This window comes from Budorcas taxicolor, chromosome 21 (genome assembly GCF_023091745.1).
Source record: "Budorcas taxicolor isolate Tak-1 chromosome 21, Takin1.1, whole genome shotgun sequence".
NCBI classification, from domain to species: domain Eukaryota; kingdom Metazoa; phylum Chordata; class Mammalia; order Artiodactyla; family Bovidae; genus Budorcas; species Budorcas taxicolor.
In genome coordinates this window covers 22,754,117-22,776,129 of record NC_068930.1, presented here as the reverse complement: position 1 = coordinate 22,776,129, position 22,013 = coordinate 22,754,117, and the positions used below count along the sequence as shown (strand labels likewise).

At 51.8% G+C, this 22,013-nt stretch overlaps 2 pseudogenes; both read left to right on the top strand.

Moving 5' to 3' along the window:
• The window catches only part of LOC128066593 (elongation factor 2-like), a 320,034-nt pseudogene that overhangs the window by 52,065 nt on the left and 245,956 nt on the right, over window positions 1-22,013 (top strand).
• Window positions 11,932-14,758, top strand: LOC128066591 (elongation factor 2-like; annotated as a pseudogene).

The window sequence follows — 22,013 nt, the reverse complement described above, 5'->3', positions numbered from 1 at the left end:
CTCTTCTCTTCCAAGCACACCTGCCATTGGATTTAGGGTCCACATGCATCCCGGGTGATCTGGTGCAGAGGTCAGTAACTTATTTCCATCTGCTGAGATCTTTCATCGGATTAAGGTCACCTTTGCAGGCTGCAGAAGGATGGATGGCTTTCGGGGCGACCACTCAGCCCACCGTACTGGTCATGAGGCCACCGGGCAGAGCCTCCCTGGGCTTGGTGCAGGGAGCTTCGAAGAAGCAGGGCTCTAGGACTTCAGTCCTAAGGCTGCCTCAAGAAGACAGTTAGGATCAGGACATTTGGGCACAGGGAACAGATGAGCAGGGCTCCAAGGTGTACTGGTGGGCGTGGGGCTCTCCTGCAGGGAGCCTGGAGCCTGACATGACAGCCCAGGGCCAGGAGACATAGCGCATGGGGTTGGGAAGGGACATATCCCAGCACGGAAGAGGGGAGGCAGGCATGGGCGCTCAGGCCGGGGAAGCCCAGATCTTCCCGCTGCCCTCAAAGGGCAGGTCAGATGGGCACTGGAGGGAGCCGTGCTTTAAACGACCGGGGTCGGAGTCCCGGTCTGCTGCTGTGTTGTGTCTGGCGATTGACTCAGCCTCTCTGAGACCATGTATTGCTTCTCTGCAAATCTTTGCCATACGTGACTTGCTTCACAGTTGGGGGGAGATCTTGGTGCTCTCAGCACCCCCGCCCAACCCCGTGGCTGGGGCTATGCCACCTCTCCACGACCTTGAGGCCGCTAAGACCACCCCTGCACAGACTCTCTTTGCAAGGAAGCTGGAAGCCGCTTCCCCTACCATAGGAAGCCGTGAGGCACCGAGACCCAAGAGGCAGCAACGCCTCTAGCCTGGGGGCTCCCGGGCGCGGGGTTGACCACATGGGGCAGCGGGAATGACCACGGATGGCCCCATACGGCCAACCCCGTCTTTCCTGTTACAGCTCCCGTTTCTTTCTGTGCACTGTGTTCAGCCACATGCAAAGACCCAAAATATATTCCTCCGAGTCCATGGAGATTTCTCTCGATGCTGGTCAAGAAGCAGTGCCTGGACCACATCCCTGGGAAAACACGCTCAGCTGTTTACGTGAGCGACAGGGTCCCTCCAGGAAAAACATCTGGCAGGATTGGGAAAGGGTCGTGGGACTCGGTGGACGTGTGGGATGTCCTCGTTCTTACACATATAGGATGTTTTAAACCCTGGTGCCTGGCCTGACAGCAGTCTGCTCCCGGCAGGAAGAAACCATAAGATGCCGGTCCCCTCCCCCAGCAGGACGCCCCAGAGCGGTGGCTTCTGGCCGGACTGGCCCCTCGGGTGGGGAGTCTGGAGGCCACAGAACCGCAGGGGCCTCGAGCCTTGGCGTGGGCGTGGGAAGGCCAAGGGGCTCGGGGAGAGGACAGGGTCAGGGCCCTTGCAGTGGACCACCGCCAAGTGCTGGACAAAGACAAGAAATAACAAATGTCATACCTTAAAGTTCCTAAAGAGCCAAGAAGGCCCAGAAGAGTGACCAGGACTGTGCCCTCCGAGGTGGGGGAGGGGAAGGGGAGGCTCGCCCAGCACAGACTGCACTGGTTTAAACCTCCACTCCCGGCTCAACTCACAGGAACAGCGACCTCACCACAGTTGTTCCCGGCACTTTCCATTTAGAAGGAAGAACGGAATCACAGAACAAGCAAAAACGTCCCCATGAGGGATTCCTGGTGGTCGAGGATGCCAAGGGCCCCTATTCATCCCCACGGCTGCCTGAGCCGGCGTGTTGGATGTCACAGTCACCCATCTCCGCTGAAGGGCAGCCTCCTAGCTTGTTGGAAGGTTGGCCTCAATGAGGCCAAGTTGGGGTCCTTAGCTCCCCCAGGAGGGCTCCCGGGCAGCACACCTCCCCAACCCACCCTGACCCCACAGCTGCCGCCCACCCCAGAGGGCCCCATCACTGCCATCAGGGAATTACGGGTGCCACGTCTCAGGCCTGAGGGTGGTGGGCGCACCTCCACGCCATCTTGTGTGTGCACCCCAACTGGCTCACGGTCCAGCAGGAGCTGTGGGGAGCGTGTGTACATGGCAGGGACACACAGGACGGCTTCCGAGCACCGCCGGGCCAGGAAGCCGCAGAGCCCCGGTGGGAAGCCTGGGTCGGACTTCTGACCACCACAGGGGACTGGTCAACCTCCCCGCTGTGCCCTCGGCTTCCTCAGCTCTAAGGATAATACCACCACTCGGAGGGCCTCTGATGCCAGGGCCGCTCTGTGGGAGAGGCCGTGTTCTCCTCGAATGTGTTCAAGGCACGTGATGGCTGGTCTGTCCCTAATGACCGGGTGCATTCTTGGCAGCCCTGGGTCCTGCCTGCTCTTCCTGTTGGCACCGGGGTCCCACGTGGGTGTGAGCTGAAAGGCTGGTTCCAGGCTGAGTCTCTCTGCTTAGGTGACAGACGTGCCCCCCGGGAGGGAGAGCGTCTGGCGTGGGGTGGGCCTCATCCCCTCCTTCTGATCAGCGCCAGGACCACCCTCCTTCCAGTTCCCGGAGTTGGAAGACAGGGGCCCTTTCTGGGTCACCTGAACGTGTCATCTCACAGGAGCCTTGGTTGAGGATATTTGCTGAGTGATCCATGGGGCCGGGGGCACAGTCCTGCTGAGTTCCTACTATGTGCTGGCCGAGGATGCTCCTGAGGTCCTTCCCCAACCTCTGGCAGCATCCTTGGTTTCATTTTAATACTCGTGGACGAGGGGCCAGGCTGGGACCGCCACTAGGGGCTGACCCTGACTCGCTCACGCCTGCCTTCCACCTGGACGGCTCCCGAAGCGGACAGCAAAGTGCTCAGTCCCTGGGAAAGGGTCTGCAGGGAGGCATTTCTGCTCTGTGGTTCCTGCTGACCACGTCAGCACCGCCCAGGAGGAGCAGTCACATGGGGTGCTGGCATAAGCATGCTTTCTCCACATCCTGGACATGGTACCCTTGACTGTCTTCAGTGAGCCAGGACCCAGAACGCAGTCTCTGAGGGAGCTGGGGCTGCAGGACCGGCTGGGGCAGATTTACCCCTCAGCTTCGGCATAGGGTCTGGCTCCTAAGGCCTGGCTTCTTGAAGGAATAAAACACATGTATTCATTCACAGTTCTGCTTTGATGATTGGTGGGTAGGTTACTCAGATCCACCCTCTCATGGAAAACAAAAACAATTAAAACGTGTCACGCCTTAAAGTTGCTGAAGACCTGAGAAGACCCAGAGGAGCAACTGCCCAAGAGGAGGAGTCCAACAGAAGACCCCTCTCTCCTCATGGAGCTGGACTCCCAGGAGACGACACTTTCAGGTGACCCAGAAAGGACCTCCCTCCTCCAGCCTCGGGAATGACAAGGAAGGTGGTTCTGGTGCCGAGCAGGAGAAGGAGCAGGTGAGGACCCCAGTGGGTCCAGGCATGTCAGCCCGTGACCTTGGTTCTAGGCGACCCTATCCATAACACCCTCAGATGAGTGGAGAATGCAAGTGCCAAGTCTTTCCAGATAAGGACACCTTCTTCCCAGGCTTGGGAACTGCCCCACGGGTTATGGAAGGGTGGTGGCCATTGTGGAAGAGCGCCAGGCACACCAGGATGAAAGACAGCTAGAGGAAAACCAGCAGAAGTGACCCCCTCAGCTTTGGGATTCTGAGAGGATTTGATGGATAATAAGTCTAATAAATCAGCTAAGCTCATCTCATTTAGAGAAATGAACCTCAAGATAGAAAGGTCCTGCCAAGGACAGGAAACCATTAAAGAAAATGACACAGCCAACTTGGAAAAGAACCAAACAGAACGAGCAGAAATAAAAAGGTGTCATAACGAGAAGTAAAAATACAATAGATGCGTTTGAAGACACTTGGCCTCTTCAGGAAAAGGAGACACGTGGCCACTCAGCAGGGGCATGCTGATAATGTATGCAGCCCCCTGCCCAACCCCCTGCTCTCCAGGAAGGAACCCTGATCTGCAGCTGCATCATTTGCCAATTTCCGTGGTGTAAATTCTCCCGCTGTGGCCTGTTTCATGTACCAAAGGGTTAACACCCGGCTGGCAGAATTCCCGATGAGCCAGAGAGAGCCGACTCTGGCACACAACCAGCCTAGAGACATGGGAGGACATCAAAACCGCAACCAGAGGGGCACAGATTTCAGCCCGACTACCTGGGACCAGGGAAGAGCCATCCTTGGGGAACTTTAAAGACAAGACTCTTAAAACATGTCCAGAATTCACTTGATAACTTTGCCATTTCCTTCTCCAGTTTAGAACAAGTACGCTTCCACAAAACCAAGAGAGGCCCAAAGGGAGCCAGGTGGGGTGTAGAAAAGCCTCAGCACTTAAGACTCAAGAGACATAAAAACTTTACAGCCAAAGAAATGAATGTGCAATGGTGGAATGATGAATAGAGATATGAATAGCTTCGGGACTAGACAATGGCCCCTGACACCTCACTGCAGGAGAGGCTCATGGCACAGGCACTAAGCCTGGGGGTAGGAGTGAGATGGAGGCTGAAGACCACACTTTGTCGTTGTTCAGTCACTAAGTCACGTCCGACTCTTTGAGATCCCATGGACTGCAACAAACCAGGCTTCCCTGTCCTTCACCACCTCCCAGAGCTTACTCAGACTCATGTCTATTGACTCCGTGATGCCATCAAACCATCTCATCCTCTGATGCCCCCTTTTCCTCTTGCTCTCAATCTTTCCCAGCATCAGGGTCTTTTCCAATGAGTCAGCTCTTCACACGGGTTGGCCAAAGTATTGGAGCTTCAGCTTCAGCATCAGTCCTTCCAATGAATATTCAGGGTTGATTTTCTTTAGGATTGACTGCTTTGATGTCCTTGCAGTCCAAGGGACTCTTAAGAGTCTTCTCCAACTCCACAGTTCAAAAGCATCAATTCTTTGGCACTCAGCCCTCCCGACAGTCCAGTTCTCACGGTTCAGGGCCAAGAGTCTGACGTGAGAACCCAGCACCCACGTTCAACTGCCCCTGTCGGGCCCAGTGGCCTTGATCTCCTTGCCCCACCTCTCAGGGCCTCAGTTCCTTCCTTTGGTAAAGGGATCTGACCCTTTTACCACAAGCCAGGTCAGGATGCCCACAGAAGGTGGGGTGGGGATGGGGCTTTGCATCCAGGCTGACAAGTCCCTGAGAACATCTGTTGCTGCATTATCCTTACATACGGAGTTGTTGAAATTAGACCTGAGGTGCCTCTAAGTCGAGAACCCCCACCCCAATGTCCAGGCTATGAGGAGGGACCCCCACTCCCCAACTCCATGCTCATCACCACACTTAGCCAAGTCTGGGAACTGTCTCAGACACCAGCTCATGCCCACAAAGCCTCAGCTGGAAACTGCAAGAAACATGCCCCTCTCCCCTGTCCCGTGTCCATGGCAACCCTGCCCACCCCCCAGCAGGTGAAAGCCCCTCCATTCTAAGGTGGAAAAACCAAGGTCCCGAGTGGGGAAGCCACTTGCCTGAGGCTGCTCAGCCTCCAGGAAGTGGCCAGGCTGGGTCTGGACCTGCACACATGGCCACACGGGCTGTGTGGGGTCTGAGCCTCTCTGGGAGCTCAGGTACCCTTACCGCCTGACCAGCCATCCTGGAGTCTGGTGTGGAGGTGGCTCCCATCCTCCAGCAGGCAGTTGCTCGCTTGCTTTTCAAAAAGCAATATCCATGAAGACGGGAAACAGATACCGCCCCGGCCCACACCAACTCCGGGAAGGAATGAGGAGAAACTACAGCCTGCCAGCCGTGGGGTGCGGTGGCGAGCCCTGAACGGCAGCTTGAAAGCAAACTGACCTTGTAGGGTTCACATGTCTGTGGCCTTAACAATTCTGCCAAATCCGGAGTCAAGTTCAACATCAGGGAGGTGTGGGCCTCGGTCACCCCCAGTACACAGCCGGGATTTTCCTGTGTGGACTTTTTGGCAATTACCAGTGGACATAAATAATGCCCTGGCTTTGAGTTTGCACTTGAAAAATGCTGATGGGTTTCAGTTACAAGGAAACATGTTGGCCCACAAGCTGCTCTTGTCCATTTCCTGGGAACCCTGGCCGCTAACCCCACAGCCATCGGAGGGACAGAGCAGTGGGGAATGGGCGGAAGAGGCGCTCCTGCAGAAGGCAGGCCTGGGCCACCTGCCTCCAGGACCTTTTCCTACCATTCCATCCTGTCTGCTGTCCCAGGGGTCTCTGACATGACACCCTTCCTGGACCCTCATGTGTGAAACTGACTTCGGGGGTCGTCTCTGGATCAAGGGGCCTGATTTGACAATGAGGGCCCCTCTTGTGGGTGGCTGGGGAAGCAATTTTTAAGCTGAGGTCCTCTGGGCCCACGGTGCCTGGCGGAGGGTCGGGGGGCAAGTGGGTCACCTGTGGTCACAGCCAGTTGGCCAGGCTCAGCCTCCATCCATCCTATACGCAAAGTTATGAGCACGTTTATTCCAGACGCACCACTTCCCCCTCCACTGGGTTCCTGACCCAGGCACCCAGTGCTGTGTATGGGTCTCTGTCTGGGGTACATCTGGGGCACTGGACAGGGGACTGGGGACTTGCATAGACACTGGACGTGGGGGCTTTCCTTGGGGAAGTTTCTGACAGTTCCTGGGAAACAGGCCTGCATGCTCCTCGCACCTCTAAGCATGGACCAGGGTCAGCAGTTTACACACCCTGGGAGCAGGTGAGAGGTGCACTGTGGGGCACTCCTAGACCTGCTAAAAGTCAGAACCTGCATCTTGACGACCTCAGGGGCTTCCGTGCACACCCCGGGAACCTGCACCGAGGCAGCCAGGCCAAGGCTTGGTCCCCACCAGACCACCTGCCCTGCTCAGCTCTCCAACCACACGCCATGCCTCCCCCACCCATGGCTGTACTCGAGGGGTCCTGCGTGAGCTCCCCCGACTCCTGGGATAACTGCTCGTGTGTAAAGGCTCAGCTTTGTGGTGGGGTGAATGGTGCCCTCCAAAACAGACACCCACATCCCAACTCCCCATATTTGCCAGGGGGCCTTTATTCGTAAATGGGGTCATTGCAGAGGAAATCAAGTTAGATAAGGTTACAGTGGATTAAGTGGGCCTTATGCAGAATGATGGGTGTCTTTATAAGAAGAGGAGAGACACACAGAGAGGAGAAGGCCATGTGAGGAGGAAGCGGAGGCTGGGGGGACGTGGCCACAAACCCAGGAGCCCTAGAAATGGGAAGAGCTGGGAGTGACGCTCCTCCAGAGCCCAGGTCGGGGGGCCCGGTCCTGCTGACCCTTGACTGTAGACTTCTGGCCCCCAGAACTGGGAGAGAATCGATTAGTATTGTTTTAAGCCTCCCCGCCACCCCAGTTTGTGGTCGTCGGTATCAGAAGCCCCACCTGGGACACTCAATGTTCTGTGTCCCTAAGATCTACCAATCGACCGCTACCTCAGCCAGGCCAGTCTTCCCCCGGTCATCACGGGATGTCTTCTCAACAATAAACCTCCTGACTCGGGAGAAAGGCTCACGCTGCACAAAGGGGCCCCATCTGTGTGGGGCTCAAAGCGCATGTTGCCTCGAGGCGGCTCAGCCTCACACATCTGCTGGCTCAGGGGGAGCAAAGGGGGTCACACACCTCTGAGCCCCTGTGCCCTCCACACCCTGCCCAGTCATAACTGCAGACGACCAGGCCAGCAGACATTTCAGGAGGGCAGACTTGCTTATCTGCCCCCATTGCTCTTGCTTTACTGTCCTTTTGCATCCCCCCACCCCTGCTTCTGGGCTTCCCTTGGGCTTCCCTTGGAGCTCAGCGGGTAAAGAATCTGCCTGCAATGCAGGAGACCTGGGTTCGGTCCCTGCGTTGGGAAGATCCTTGGTGAAGGGAAAGGCTACCCACTCCAGTATTCTGGCCTGGAGAATTTCATCGACTGTATAGCCCATGGGGTCGCCAAGAGTTAGACATGACTGAGCGACTTTCATTTCCTTCATCCTTGCTCCTGGTCCAGCCTGTCCAGCTGGCCCTCATGATTGGGCCCGGGGGACACTGGTGACATCTGGGGACATTTTCAGTTGCATTTATGAATGCTGCAAGATATTAAATGCCAACAATACCAAGGCTGAGAAATCCCACTTTAAGACTCTTCATCTTTTGGGGGTCATTGCTTGAGTATCCAATGGAGTCCATGGATTTCTTTCTCCCTGGGGAAGCACGCAGAAGCCCCAATTTTGCCTCACAGTGGGCCAGGTAGTGTGGCTGGGCTCTCTCCGAGGCTATCTTGTTCCCCAAACCTTCTCACTTCTTGTAATCAGAGCACACCCGGGAATGAGTCTTCCCTGACATCTCTTCACTACTCAGGCTGGTGTGGACCCGCACACACCCCGCACGCTGCCTGTGCCCAGTGGCCGCTGAATAGACTCTGGTCTCGAGCAGGGGCAGGCAACAGGCTTCCTGGGGACTGATTCATCTCAGGGGAAAGCTGAGGGTTGCGGGGGCCATGGAAAAGTCGGTAATGATATGAAGACACCACAGGAAGATGGCTCATGCTCAGCTCCAGCTTTTTGAAATCTTGAACCATTTAGTTTATGCCAATAACAGTTTCACCTAAAAAGGGCCCAATCAGAGACTTCCCTGGTGGACCAGTGGTTAACACTCTGCCTTCCAATGCAGGGAGTATGGGTTCAATCCCTGGTTGGGGAACTAAGATCACCGCATGCCTTGAGGTGTGGCCCCCCAATTTTTTTTTAAAAAGCCCACTCAACTGCTAAAAAGTTTTCAGGCTATAGAACCAAATTATCACTGAAATTTGGGGTCACCGTGACCTTGTGATTTCTATTAATAATAAGAAATACATTTTTGGTCTTTGCCCCTAGTCCTGGCACAGAGCTCCTAAAACTCTGGCAATTACCGAAGTGGGGAGAGCAGTCAAGGTGTCTCTTGTTAGGTGAATGAGGTGACTTTTCGGAGAGTGCCTCCTTTCCAAAGGGAGGCGCTGCTTGCCAGGGCAACTAAGCACATGGTTAAGGATTGGAAGTTCCGGTCCCTCCCCTGCCCCCCTCCTCCCCTGACCATGTCTGGGAAAGCCAGAAGGGCTTCTGTTTGAAGCAATCACCAACAGCCACTGATTTAATCAATTGTGCTTGTGTGATGACTCCTCCATAAAAATCCCCAAACAGGGTCTGGACAGCTTCTGGGTTGAGGAACACATGCAGATTTGGGGAAAGTGAGGCTCAGAGAGGGTGAAGTTCCATGCCTCCCCCACACACACCCTGTCCTATGTATCCCCCTCCATCTGCTGTTCCTGAGTTTATTACCTTTTACAATAAGGCTGTGATCTACTAGGCAACATGTTTCTCTGAGTTCCGTGACCACTCGACAAATTAATAGAACCCAAAGTCATTAGAACCTCGGAACGGGTAGCCAGCGGGTCAGAGCGCAGGTGACAATCTGGGCTTGCAAATGATGGCTGGAGTCGGGGGAGAGTCTTGTAGGGCTGGGCCTTTAACCTGTGGGGTCTGGAACTACCCCCAGATAGGCAGGGTCCACATGAGTTAAGTTGCAGGACCCCCAGCTGCTGTCACAGAAGTGCTGGGTGATGCCGGGGAAACAACACATGCATGTTGGAACTGGAAGAAGCCTCGTCACTTACTAGTAGAACTCGATCTTTCCTGGTGGCCATAACCAATGTCTTTATGCCTGATGTTTATTTCAAAGTCAGAAGATTTAAAGAAGATATGTGTGGTGAAGGATTTAACTGGACTTGGAAAGGCTCTTCTTTCTCCTTTGTGAGCGTGGCCATTCCATTATCATATGAGCAATAATGATACATGACTGAATATTCACATCACCAGTGAGAACTTCCCGAGTGCCAGACTCTAAGTGAAGTACTTTAGAATAACCCAGTGATGTAATGAGTTGTTTCCCAGACGGTTCAGCAGAAAAGAACCCGCCAGCCAGTGTAGATTGTGAAATGCAGGAGACCTGGGTTCAGTCCCTGGGTGGGGAAGATCCCCTGGAGGTGGAAATGGCAATCCATTTCCGTATTCTTGCCTGAAAAATTCCACGGATAGAGGATCTTGGGTGCTACAGGCCACAGGGCTGCAAAGAGCTGGACACGAATGAGCACCTGAACATGCACACAGTCGTGCAAATACTGCTGGTTTCTCTGTTTGACAAATGGTGAGACATCATTGCTGTTGTTGTTCAGTCATCCGATTTTGTCTGATTCTCTGTGACCCCATGGACTATACACTCCAAGGAATTGTCTAGGCCAGAATACTGGAGTGGGTAGTGTTTCCCTTCTCCAGGGGATTTTTCTGATTCCCCGCATATTCTAAGAGTCAACTTGAGAATTCTTGTTTTTTATTTCATTTCAAATAGCCTTTGCGTATCTGAAAGGACAGTGTAGGTACTTTCGAGATGTATTCTGCAAAACAAAGCCCTTTTGGCAAATGTGGTCATGATCTCCAGGTCGGCATTGCTGTGGTAAGTGTCACATCTCAGCCAGAAGCCAGATCCTAAGCCCTTCCTCTGGCAGAAACAAAGTCACAAAATAAGCCAAGCAAGGGAGCTGGAAAAACAAACCACACCAACAACCAGAAACTCATCCCTCATGAGACAAAGCTAGAGAAAAAGCCAACATCCTTGTGGCCCCAAAACCCTCTTGGCAACGAATGTTCAGTAAGGAAGAGACGAAACATATCAAGTTCTAAGGAGAGGCAATGCCCATGGCCAGTGTGGTTTAGCAACGGCCTGACTGCTCAGATGTAGACACACACCAATGTAAACCCTCTGCACACAGCAGTGATGGTCATCACCATAGTAAGTGTTTAGTCTGGTGACAGCCTGCCCTGGGCACCACATAAGGGAGCAGACCTGATTCTCTTCCTCTGCCCCCACACCATTCACTCATGAAGGCAGCTCAGGTGCTATCGAGCCCTGCCTGCCTGTCTGGCTCGCCCATGAGCTGTGACCACCTCCAGGGAAGGACTCCACCTTCTCTTCTCTCTGCACCATGAACCTGCACACAGGGGGCCTTCACAACCTCAGGAGACTCACCCCACCCACACTATAGCCAGAACCCTCCCCAAGCATTAAAACAGCTGTGGAGTCACTTTGGCCTAAGCCCTGGTTACGGATCCCTGCAACCTACTACAGCCTCTACAGCGTGAATAATCAGGTCCTTTATACACAGATTCCTGGCTGTGAGATTCGAGCTTTGGATTCATTGTCAGCTCTGTCCCTCCCGTGGCAGCCAGGTGGGCCGCGATGCAGACAAAGGAGCTCATGAGCTGAGTTTCAAGGGAGGCATTGAAAGGACAGCGATGGAGGCAACCTGTTGCAAACTGAGGGAGGGTCCCTACGTGTCTCAGAAAAGGCCTCTGGTGTGCAGGTGTGGAGGAGGGCTCCCATGGTGCAAAGGAAAGAGAGGTACTCAGGGGCAAAGGCTCATGGCCTCTCCTGTAGCAGCTCCACTTGGTAGCTCGTGAACAGTGGACAGCCAATGTGGTCACATGAGTGTGACTCTTATTCCCTCACAAAGCAAGAGAAAGGGGGCAGGGTATGGGAGAACCCGGAGGGTGTGGCGGGGCGGATGAAGGGAGGTGTCCTTCCTCTCTTCAGTGCAAATTGCTTTTGTGAGTCTCAGAGCTTCCAGACGGCAGTTACCAAGTCAGGTCCCCACAGTATCCAGTGTGGGCTGGGTGCCTTAGCCCCTGTCACATGGACAAGCCACACCATATGGCTTCCCTGGGTTCTAACAGCAGGATCTGGGGAGTTTGTCTAGGTGCACACTTCCTTGCTGTAGCTGTGTCACCTGTTACCCGCTTCTCTGAGCCCCAGTTTTGTCCTCTAGAAAAAAGACATCGATTGCTACCTTAGCAAGTTGCTACCTTAATCCTGTGAAGACTAATTAGGGGAATCCTACAATTAATAGCTGGCCTTACGAGATATCAATGAATAGCTGGCCTTAAGAGATACTGGGCTGCTCGGCGCGACCCAGCTCGCTCGGATCTGCTTGGGAGAATCCACCGCCATCCGCCACCATGGTGAACTTCACAGTAGACCAGATCCGGGCCATCATGGACAAGAAGGCCAACGTCCGGAACATGTCTGTCATTGCCCACGTGGACCATGGCAAGTCCACTCTGACAGACTCCCTGGTGTGTAAGGCGGGTATCATCGCCTCTGCCCGGGCTGGGGAGACCCGCTTCACTGACACCCGGAAGGACGAGCAGGAGCGTTGCATCACCGTCAAGTCAACGGCCATCTCCCTTTTCTACGAGCTTTCAGAGAACGACTTGAATTTCGTCAAGCAGAGCAAGGATGGCTCTGGCTTCCTCATCAACCTCATTGATTCCCCTGGGCACGTCGACTTTTCCTCAGAGGTGACAGCCGCACTCCGTGTCACTGACGGTGCCTTGGTGGTGGTGGACTGTGTGTCTGGTGTGTGTGTGCAGACAGAGACGGTGCTGCGCCAGGCCATCGCTGAGCACATCAAGCCAGTGCTGATGATGAACAAGATGGACCGGGCCCTGCTTGAGCTGCAGCTGGAGCCTGAGGAGCTCTACCAAACCTTCCAGCGTATCGTGGAGAATGTCAACGTCATTATCTCTACCTACGGCGAGGGCGAGAGCGGCCCCATGGGCAACATCAGGATTGACCCCGTCCTTGGTACTGTTGGCTTTGGATCTGGTCTCCATGGTTGGGCCTTTACCCTGAAGCAGTTTGCAGAGATGTATGTGGCCAAGTTTGCCGCCAAGGGCGAGGGACAGCTAGGGCCTGCTGAGCGGGCCAAGAAGGTGGAGGACATGATGAAAAAGCTGTGGGGAGACCGGTGCTTTGATCCAGCCACTGGCAAGTTCAGCAAGTCAGCCAATAGCCCTGATGGCAAGAAGCTGCCACGGACGTTCTGCCAGCTCATCCTGGACCCAATCTTCAAGGTGTTTGATGCAATCATGAACTTCAAGAAAGAGGAGACGGCAAAACTAATTGAAAAACTGGACATCAAGTTGGACAGTGAAGATAAGGACAAGGAGGGCAAACCACTTCTGAAGGCTGTGATGCGCCGCTGGCTGCCTGCTGGGGACGCCCTGCTGCAGATGATCACCATCCACCTGCCTTCCCCTGTGACAGCCCAGAAGTACCGCTGTGAGCTCCTGTATGAGGGTCCCCCAGACGATGAGGCAGCCATGGGCATTAAAAGCTGTGATCCCAAAGGCCCTCTCATGATGGACATTTCCAAAATGGTGCCGACCTCTGACAAAGGTCGGTTCTACGCCTTCGGCCGGGTCTTCTCAGGGCTGGTGTCTACTGGCCTGAAGGTCCGCATCATGGGACCCAACTATACTCCTGGGAAGAAGGAGGACCTGTACCTGAAGCCGATCCAGAGGACAATCCTGATGATGGGCCGTTACGTGGAGCCCATCGAGGATGTGCCTTGTGGCAACACTGTGGGTCTGGTGGGCGTGGACCAGTTCCTGGTGAAGACTGGCACCATCACCACCTTCGAGCATGCCCACAACATGCGGGTGATGAAGTTCAGCGTGAGCCCTGTTGTCAGGGTCGCTGTGGAGGCCAAGAACCCGGCCGACCTGCCCAAGCTGGTGGAAGGTCTGAAGCGGCTGGCCAAGTCGGACCCCATGGTGCAGTGCATCATCGAGGAGTCCGGGGAGCACATTATCGCGGGGGCTGGGGAGCTGCACTTGGAGATCTGCCTCAAGGACCTGGAGGAGGATCCTGCTTGCATCCCCATCAAGAAATCTGACGCAGTTGTCTCGTACCGGGAGACTGTCAGTGAGGAGTCGAACGTGCTCTGCCTGTCCAAGTCCCCCAACAAGCACAATAGGCTTTACATGAAGGCGCGGCCCTTCCCTGATGGCCGGGCTGAGGACATCGACAAGGGCGAGGTGTCCGCACGCCAGGAGCTCAAGCAGCGGGCCCGCTACCTGGCTGAGAAGTACGAGTGGGACGTGGCTGAGGCCCGTAAGATCTGGTGCTTCGGCCCTGATGGCACGGGCCCCAACATCCTCACGGACATCACCAAGGGTGTACAGTACCTCAACGAAATCAAGGACAGTGTGGTGGCTGGCTTCCAGTGGGCCACCAAGGAGGGGGCGCTGTGCGAGGAGAATATGCGGGGCGTGCGTTTTGACGTCCATGATGTGACGCTTGCACGCTGATGCCATCCACCGTGGGGGTGGCCAGATCATCCCCACAGCTTGGCACTGCCTGTATGCCAGTGTGCTGACTGCCCAGCCCCGGCTCATGGAGCCCATCTATCTTGTGGAGATCCAGTGTCCGGAACACGTGGTTGGTGGTATCTACAGTGTCCTGAACAGAAAGCGGGGCCACGTCTTTGAGGAGACCCAGGTGGCCGGCACTCCCATGTTTGTTGTGAAGGCCTACCTCCCTGTCAATGAGTCCTTTGGCTTCACCGCTGACCTGAGGTCCAACACGGGTGGCCAGGCCTTCCCCCAGTGTGTGTTCAACCACTGGCAGATCCTGCCCGGTGACCCCTTTGACAACACCAGCCGCCCCAGTCAGGTGGTGGCGGAGACACGCAAGCGCAAAGGCCTGAAGGAAGGGATCCCAGCCTTGGACAACTTCCTGGACAAGTTGTAGGCGGCCTCTGCTTAGCCTGCCACTGGGTGGGACTTGGCGCGGCCCCTGCGCCCAGGGACAAGTGACCACAGCAACAAGCCCCCACATTCTCCACAACACCTCGAGGCTGTCCAGACCCAGTAATGCTCTGCCTGACAGGTTTCTGGGGCCCACTTCGTGCCATCACTCAACATGAACACTTGATGCTGTTTCTTTCGATATTTCTTTCCAGATTTTAGGGGCAACAAGTGCCCTCGGAGCAGGGACTTATCTGGCCGGTGGGAATGGGGGAGGGGATGGGACAACCAATACTTTTTTGTTGAGAGGGAAACTTAATGTCAAAAAGTTAAAAATAAACGCATTAAGAGGTTTATTTGGGTAAATGGCCCCTAGTGGATTTTCCTCCAGAAGGGGCAAGAAACAAGCGGGTAGATGTTCTCTTTGGACAGAAGCTAGAAGGCAGGAAACCCCGCCTGCACAGTGTCACTGAGCACCTCCAGCTGTATTAGTGCCATTGGAATAATAAACTCAACATGGTGGGAAAAAAAAAAAAGAAAAAAAGAGAGAGATACTGGGCTTCCCTGATAGCTCAGCTGGTAAAGAATCCTCTTGCCATGCAGGAGTCCCAGGTCTGATTCCTGGGTTGGGAATCCTGATCCACTGCAGAAGGGACAGGCTACCCACTCCAGTAGTCATGGGCTTCTCTTGTGGCTCAGCTGGTAAAGAATCTGCCTGCAATGCAGAAGACCTGGGTTCAATCCCTGGACTGGGAAGATCCCCTGGAGAAGGGAAAGGCTACCCACTCCAGTATTCTGGCCTGGAGAATTCCATGAACTGTATAGCCTATGGGGTCGCAAGAATCATACACGAATGAGGGACTTTCACTTCATTTTCAAGAGCTACGACCTGAATCCAGATTAAACTGGCGTCTCCAAGTGTCATCTGGCATTTCTTCCCTGAAGCCAGCCAAAACCCACACAGCTGCATTTCCAGGGTCTCCACTTAGCCAGCTGGACAGAAAACCCAACATGGTTCAAACAAGCTGACAGGCAAGCAGGAGAGGACTCACAGGCAGACCGCTTCCCTCCGGTTTCAGGTGGAGCTCCGGGACCACAGCGGGAACCGGCGCTCTCAACCCCTGGGCTCAGCAACGGCCTCATTCTCAGGCCAGCAGCTCTGCCCTCATGGGCTCAGGAAGGTCACCAACTGCCCCAGGCTGACCTCACGCCCCTCCCACTGCTGGAGCCTGACCTCACCCAGCCCCACCCCTTCTGGCAGAAGGCGAGCTCCTCTTCCCTTGCTTCCAGCGAGAGGCCCGGCCCTGGGCCCCGATTGGTCACCGCACCAGTCCTGAGCCAATCACGGTGGCCAGGAGGGATAGAACACACCGATCGGCCAGGTTCAGGTCATGTGACCATACTCTCCAGGACACGGGTGAGTTGCTCCCCCTGTGTCAGCGGTGGAGACAGTGCGATGCCCAAGAGCAGGGCTGAGAGTCCAGTCACTGTGTCCGTGTGCTCAGTGTCCTGGGACGTGCCTGCGCATCCTCTCTACACACCACTTTGTCCTCTGCAGGCAAAATATTCATGACACACCTCTTTCCTTCCCAAGCGCTGTTTCACGCACCCACATTCAAGGGAGCAGGGCCTTCTGTTTGAAGATAGGTTATGAGATCCTCTCTTGACCTCTGGGCTTGGTACTTGTATCATGTTAGAATAATTTATTCGGTCTAAAAACCCCCACAAGCACCACCACATGCTGCTTTGCGTATTCAGGATTCTTAGCTGTTCTGAGTTGAGGGCATGGCCCACGGGCCTCCCAAAGGGAATGAATTTTGTCCAAGGAAGCACCTGAGAGGCTGAATCACTGAATCACTTTGCTATACACCTTAAACAAACAAATTATTGTAAATTAACAATACCTGAACTTAAAAGATATTCCTTCATCCAAAATTGTTCGAAATTCTGTAAAGTTTTTCTTTCAGTCGTTGGTTCTTCAGTTCAGTTCATTTCAGTTCATTTCAGTTCGTTTCAGTTCAGTCGCTCAGTCGTGTCCAACTCTGCGACCCCATGAACTGCAGCACGCCAGGCCTCCCTGTCCATCACCATCTCCCGGAGTTCACTCAAACTCACATCCATCTAGTCGGTGATGCCATCCAGCCATCTCATCCTCCGTCGTCCCCTTCTCCTCCTGCCCCCAATCCCTCCCAGTATAAGGGTCTTTTCCAAAGAATCAACTCTTTGCATGAGGTGGCCAAAATACTGGAGCTTCAGCTTTAGCATCATTCCTTCCAAAGAACACCCAGGGCTGATCTCCTTTGGAATGGGCTAGTTGGATCTCCTTGCAGTCCAAGGGACTCTCAAGAGTCTTCTCCAACACCACAGTTCAAAACCATCAATTCTTCAGTGCTCAGCTTTCTTTACAGTCCAACTCTCTCACCCATACATGACTACTGGAAAAGCCATAGCCTTGACTAGACGGACCTTTGTTGGCTAAGTAATGTCTCTGCTTTTGAATATGATATCTACGTTGCTCATAAATTTTCTTCCAGGGAGTAAGCGTCTTTTAATTTCATGGCTGCAGTCAACATCTGCAGTGATTTTGGAACCCGAAAAATTAAGTCTGAAACTGTTTCCCCATCTATTTCCCATGAAGTGATGGGACAAGATGCCATGATCTTTGTTTTTTGAATGTTGAGCTTTAAGCCAACTTTTTCACTCTCCTCTTTCACTTTCATCAAGAGGCTTTCTAGTTCCTCTTCACTTTCTGCCATAAAGGTGGTGTCATCTGCATACCTGAGGTTATGATATTTCTCCCAGCAATCTTGATTCCAGCTTGTGCTTCTTCCAGCCCAGCGTTTCTCATGATGTACTCTGCATAGAAGTTAAATAAGCAGGGTGTCAATATACAGCCTTGACGGTCTCCTTTTCCTATTTGGAACCAGTGTGTTGTCCCTGTCCAGTCTGTTGCTTCCTGACCTGCATATAAGTTTCTCCAGAGGCAGGTCACGTGGTCTGGTATTCTCATCTCTTGAAGAATTTTCCACGGTTTATTGTGGTCCACACAGTCAAAGGCTTTGGCATAGTCAATAAAGCAGAAATAGATGGGTTATTTTGGAACTCTTCTTTTTTGAAGATTCAGCAGATGTTGGCAATTTCATCTCTGGTTCCTCTGCCTTTTCTAAAACCAGCTTGAACATCTGGAAGTTCACGGTTCACGTAGTGCTGAAGCCTGGCTTGGAGAATTTTGAGCATTGCTTAAGTTGTGTGTGAGATGAGTGCAATTGTGTGGTAGTTTGAGCATTCTTTTCCTTGCCTTTCTTTGGGACTGGAATGAAAACTAACCTTTTCCAGTCCTGTGGCCACTGCTGAGTTTTCCAAATTTGCTGGCAACTTGAGTGCAGCACTTTCACAGCATTGTCTTTCAGGATTTGAGATAGCTCAACTGGAATTCCATCGCCTCCACTAGCTTTGTTCATAATGATGCTTTCTAAGGCCCACTTGACTTCATTCCAGGATGTTTGGCTCTAGGTGAGTGATCACACCATCGTGATTATCTTGGTCGTGAAGCTCTTTTTTGTACACTTCTTCTGTGTATTCCTGCCACCTCTTCTTAATATCTTCTGCTTCCGTTAGGTCCATACCATTTCTGTTGTTTTTCGAGCCCATCTTTGCATGAAATATTCCCTTGGTGTCTCTAATTTTTTTGAAGAGATCTCTAGTCTTTCCCATTCTGTTGTTTTCCTCTATTTCTTTGCATTGATCACTGAGGAAGACTTTCTTATCTCTTTTTGCTATTCTTTGGAACTCTGCATTCAGATGCTTATATCTTTCCTTTTCTCCTTTGCTTTTCACTCCTCTTCTTTTCACAGCTATTTGTAAGTCCTCCCCAGACAGCCATTTTGCTTTTTTGCACTTCTTTTCCATGGGGATGGTCTTGAGCCCTGTCTCCTGTACAATGTCACGAACCTCAGTCCAGAGTTCATCAGGCACTCTATCTATCAGATCTAGTCCCTTAAATCTATTTGGTTGTTAGTATGTTTCTAATTGGTTTGGTGGTGTTTTGTGAGGTAGGGATCCAACTTACTTTCCCATATGGATACCAAATTGCCCCAATGGGATGATTCTTTTGTCCTTTCTCCTGGAAATGTCCTTTCTGGGTTTGCATATTTAAAAGCTTTTTTAAAAATGCCAAGTATCAAGCGCTTCAGGTCTTTTCTAATTTGTAGAGCTCCCCAGAGGCATGTTTCCATTTCTGTGTCTTTTCTTTGCATTTCACCATTGCCATTTTCTGGTATACACAAGTACCCTCAGAGGGTTCTCTGTAGTGAATCGTGTATGTTTCTGTGAGAACAGAGGATGTGAGCATGGAGGAGGGTCTGAGTCCATAGTGACCATGTGACCATGCTCAACAACCCCAATATTAAGTCTGGCTGAGACCTCCTAAGGCAAGGTCTGTGTTTCGTCCTCTCGGTGTCTGGATATGCAGAACGATGTCGGTGGATTGGGACTTGGATCTCTGGGTCCAGCAGTGTAGAGATATATCCATAGCCTGCTTTTCCATTATATTTTCCTCCTGTAGGCTCTGCTGAGCTGGTGTGGAGATATTTCTGCTAAAAGCTTGAGAGGTCGTCAGTCTTTCTGCTTCTCATCCCCTGCCTCGCCTGTACTTCTGTCATTTTTTAAAAATTTAGCTAGTTTTCAATGTTGTCCGTCCTTGTGTCATTCTGACCCTCAGGCCCCTGTGGTTTAATAGACCTCCAGCTCCCAAGAGCTCTTTGCCTGGTGGAGACATGGAGAACTCAGGGAGCAACACTACATCACACTGGAGCCTGGACCAGAGAGAAGGTTCTTGCCAGGAAGGCTCCATCCCTGCTGTGGGGGGTTCGGAGTTATCACTTCTGATTGTGCATGGCCCTCGGTGCAGGCCCCACTCTGAGATCTGGAAAGGAGGTGGCTTCCCTCATTGACACAGAACTAGTATTTGTTTGTCCTCGTCCTTGTCCAGTCCCGTTCCGCTCCCAGGCTCTACCCTTGACCCTCGCCCACAGGATCAGGAGAGCCCAGTTCTAGAGGAGTTTCATACAAGGAGAGGCTCCTGGAGACACTCCAACCCCTCGGCCTAAATAAGCATTTCCTTGGAGTTTCACAGCCCTGGGAGGAGACACTGGTTTTGCGTTCACTTTACAGTTGAATATGTTGAGCCTCAGATCATTGTGTGATTTGCCCTGGGTCACTCTGCAGGTCAGTGGGTGAGCTGGGATTTGAACCCAGACTCTAGGTCTTGGAGCCCGTGACTGTACAGGTATTTCTGCCCCTCAGTTAAATTTATTTCAGGGTTTGTTTTTTGTTTTTTTTTTTTTTTGTTTTTTGTTTGGATGCATTTGTATATGGGACTGTTCTGTTCTCTTTCTGATGGTTCATATCTTGCTATGTTGCTGAGTTTATTAGTTTTAATAGTTGTTACTTGGTGGAGTTTTTAAGGTTACATATAAATCCTGTTGTAATCGAATAGTGACAGTGTAACTTCATCTGTTCTGATGGGGATGCCTTTAATTTCCTTTTCTTGCCTAGTTACTCTGGGAAGGACACTTCCACTGCTATGATGAGCAAGGTAGGTGAGATTGGACATCCTTGTTCTTTCCTGATCTTTCAGGAAAACCTCTGGTGGCTCAGATGGTAAAGCATCTGCCTACAGTGTGGGAGACCCAGGTTGGATCCCTGGGCTGGGAAGATCCCCTGGAGAAGGAAATGGGAACCCACTCCAGTACGCTTGCCTGGAAAATCCCATAGACGGAGGAGCCTGGTAGGCTAGAGTCCACGGAGTTGGCAAGAGTCGGGCACAACTGACAGACTTCACTGTCACTTTTTACCTCTTTACCACTGAGTTGGATGTTAGCCGTGGGCTTGTCTTATATACCCTTTAGTATGTTCCATGTACAGCCACTGTACTGAGAGATTGTATCCAAATTGATGTTACCCTTTGTCGAAAGCTTTTTCTGCAATTATTGAGAAGATCATGTGATTTTATTCTTAATTTTGCTCATATTGTGTATCACAGTGATTGATGTGCAGATCATAAATCATGCTTGCAGGCACAGAATAACTTACATTTGGTCACAGTGTATGATTCTTTTAATGTATTCATCAATTTGGTTTGCTAATATACTTTTAAGGATTTTTACATCCATGTACAGCAGAGTCAGGGTTCTCTGGTGGTTCATATGGTAAAGAATCTGCCTGCAACCCAGGAGATCTAGGTTTGACCCCTAGGTCAGGAAGATCCCCTCGAGAAAGGAATGGCTACCCACTCCAATATTCTTGCCTGGAAAATTCTCTGGACAGAGGACCTGGTGGGCTACAGTCCATGGGTCACAAATAACTGGACATGACTGAACGATTCACACTTACAAGACTACTTCTTGACATTGTTAATATCTAAATTTAAGATTTTCTCTCAGTCAAAAATTACAGTCAAATACAAAATGTCAAAAGTCAAAGAGTCCTTAGAAATAAATGACAATAAGGTATAACAGATGAAAGCAAAAAGGACTCCACATAATTTACTTTTCATAAGAATTTTAGATCTTCAGAGGAATTCTCATTAAGCTGAATTAAAATGCAAGCTTTAGTTTAGAATGGAAACATTTTTTGGTATTATGTTTCTATGTCGAGACTGAAATTTCATTATTTATGTATATGTATTAAGCAATACTGTGTGGATATTAAAATCATATTTTCAAAACCTTTAATGACATTTACAAGTACTTATAGTGGAAAAACAACTAGGAAGAGAAGATGATCCCATGTAGGTTTAATGACATTGCATATGTGTTGAATGATAGTTTTCAGACTGTATTTATTTATTTTTAATTGAAGAATAACTGCTTTACAATGCTTGGTTGGTTTTCCTCATACAACAACACAAGTAAGCCCTAAGTATATTATCCACTCTTTGGTGAGCCTGCCTCCCACTTCCCACCATCCCACCCTCTAGGTCGTCACAGAGCTCCCTGCTGGGCTCCCTATGTTATATAGCAACTTCCCACTAGCTAGCTAGTTTGCATATGGTAGTGGCTATGTTTCAATGCTACTCTCTCAATTTGTCCCCCCCTCTTCTCCAGCTGAGTTCACAAGTCCTTCCTCTACATCTGTGCATCTATTCAGTTCAGTTCAGTGGCTCAGTCGTGTCTGACTCTTTACAACCCCATGAACCCTAGCACACCAGGCCTCCCTGTCCATCACTAACTCCTGGGGTTTACCCAAACTCATGTGCATTGAGTCGGTGATGCCACCTAACCATCTCATCCTCTGTCATCCCCTTCTCATCCTCTGTCATCCTCTTCTCCTCCTGCCTTCAATCTTTCCCAACATCAGGGTCTGTTCAAATCAGTCAGCTCTTCATCATCATGTGGCCAAAATATTGGAGTTTCAGCTTCAACATCAGTCCTTCCAACGGACACCCAGGACTGAT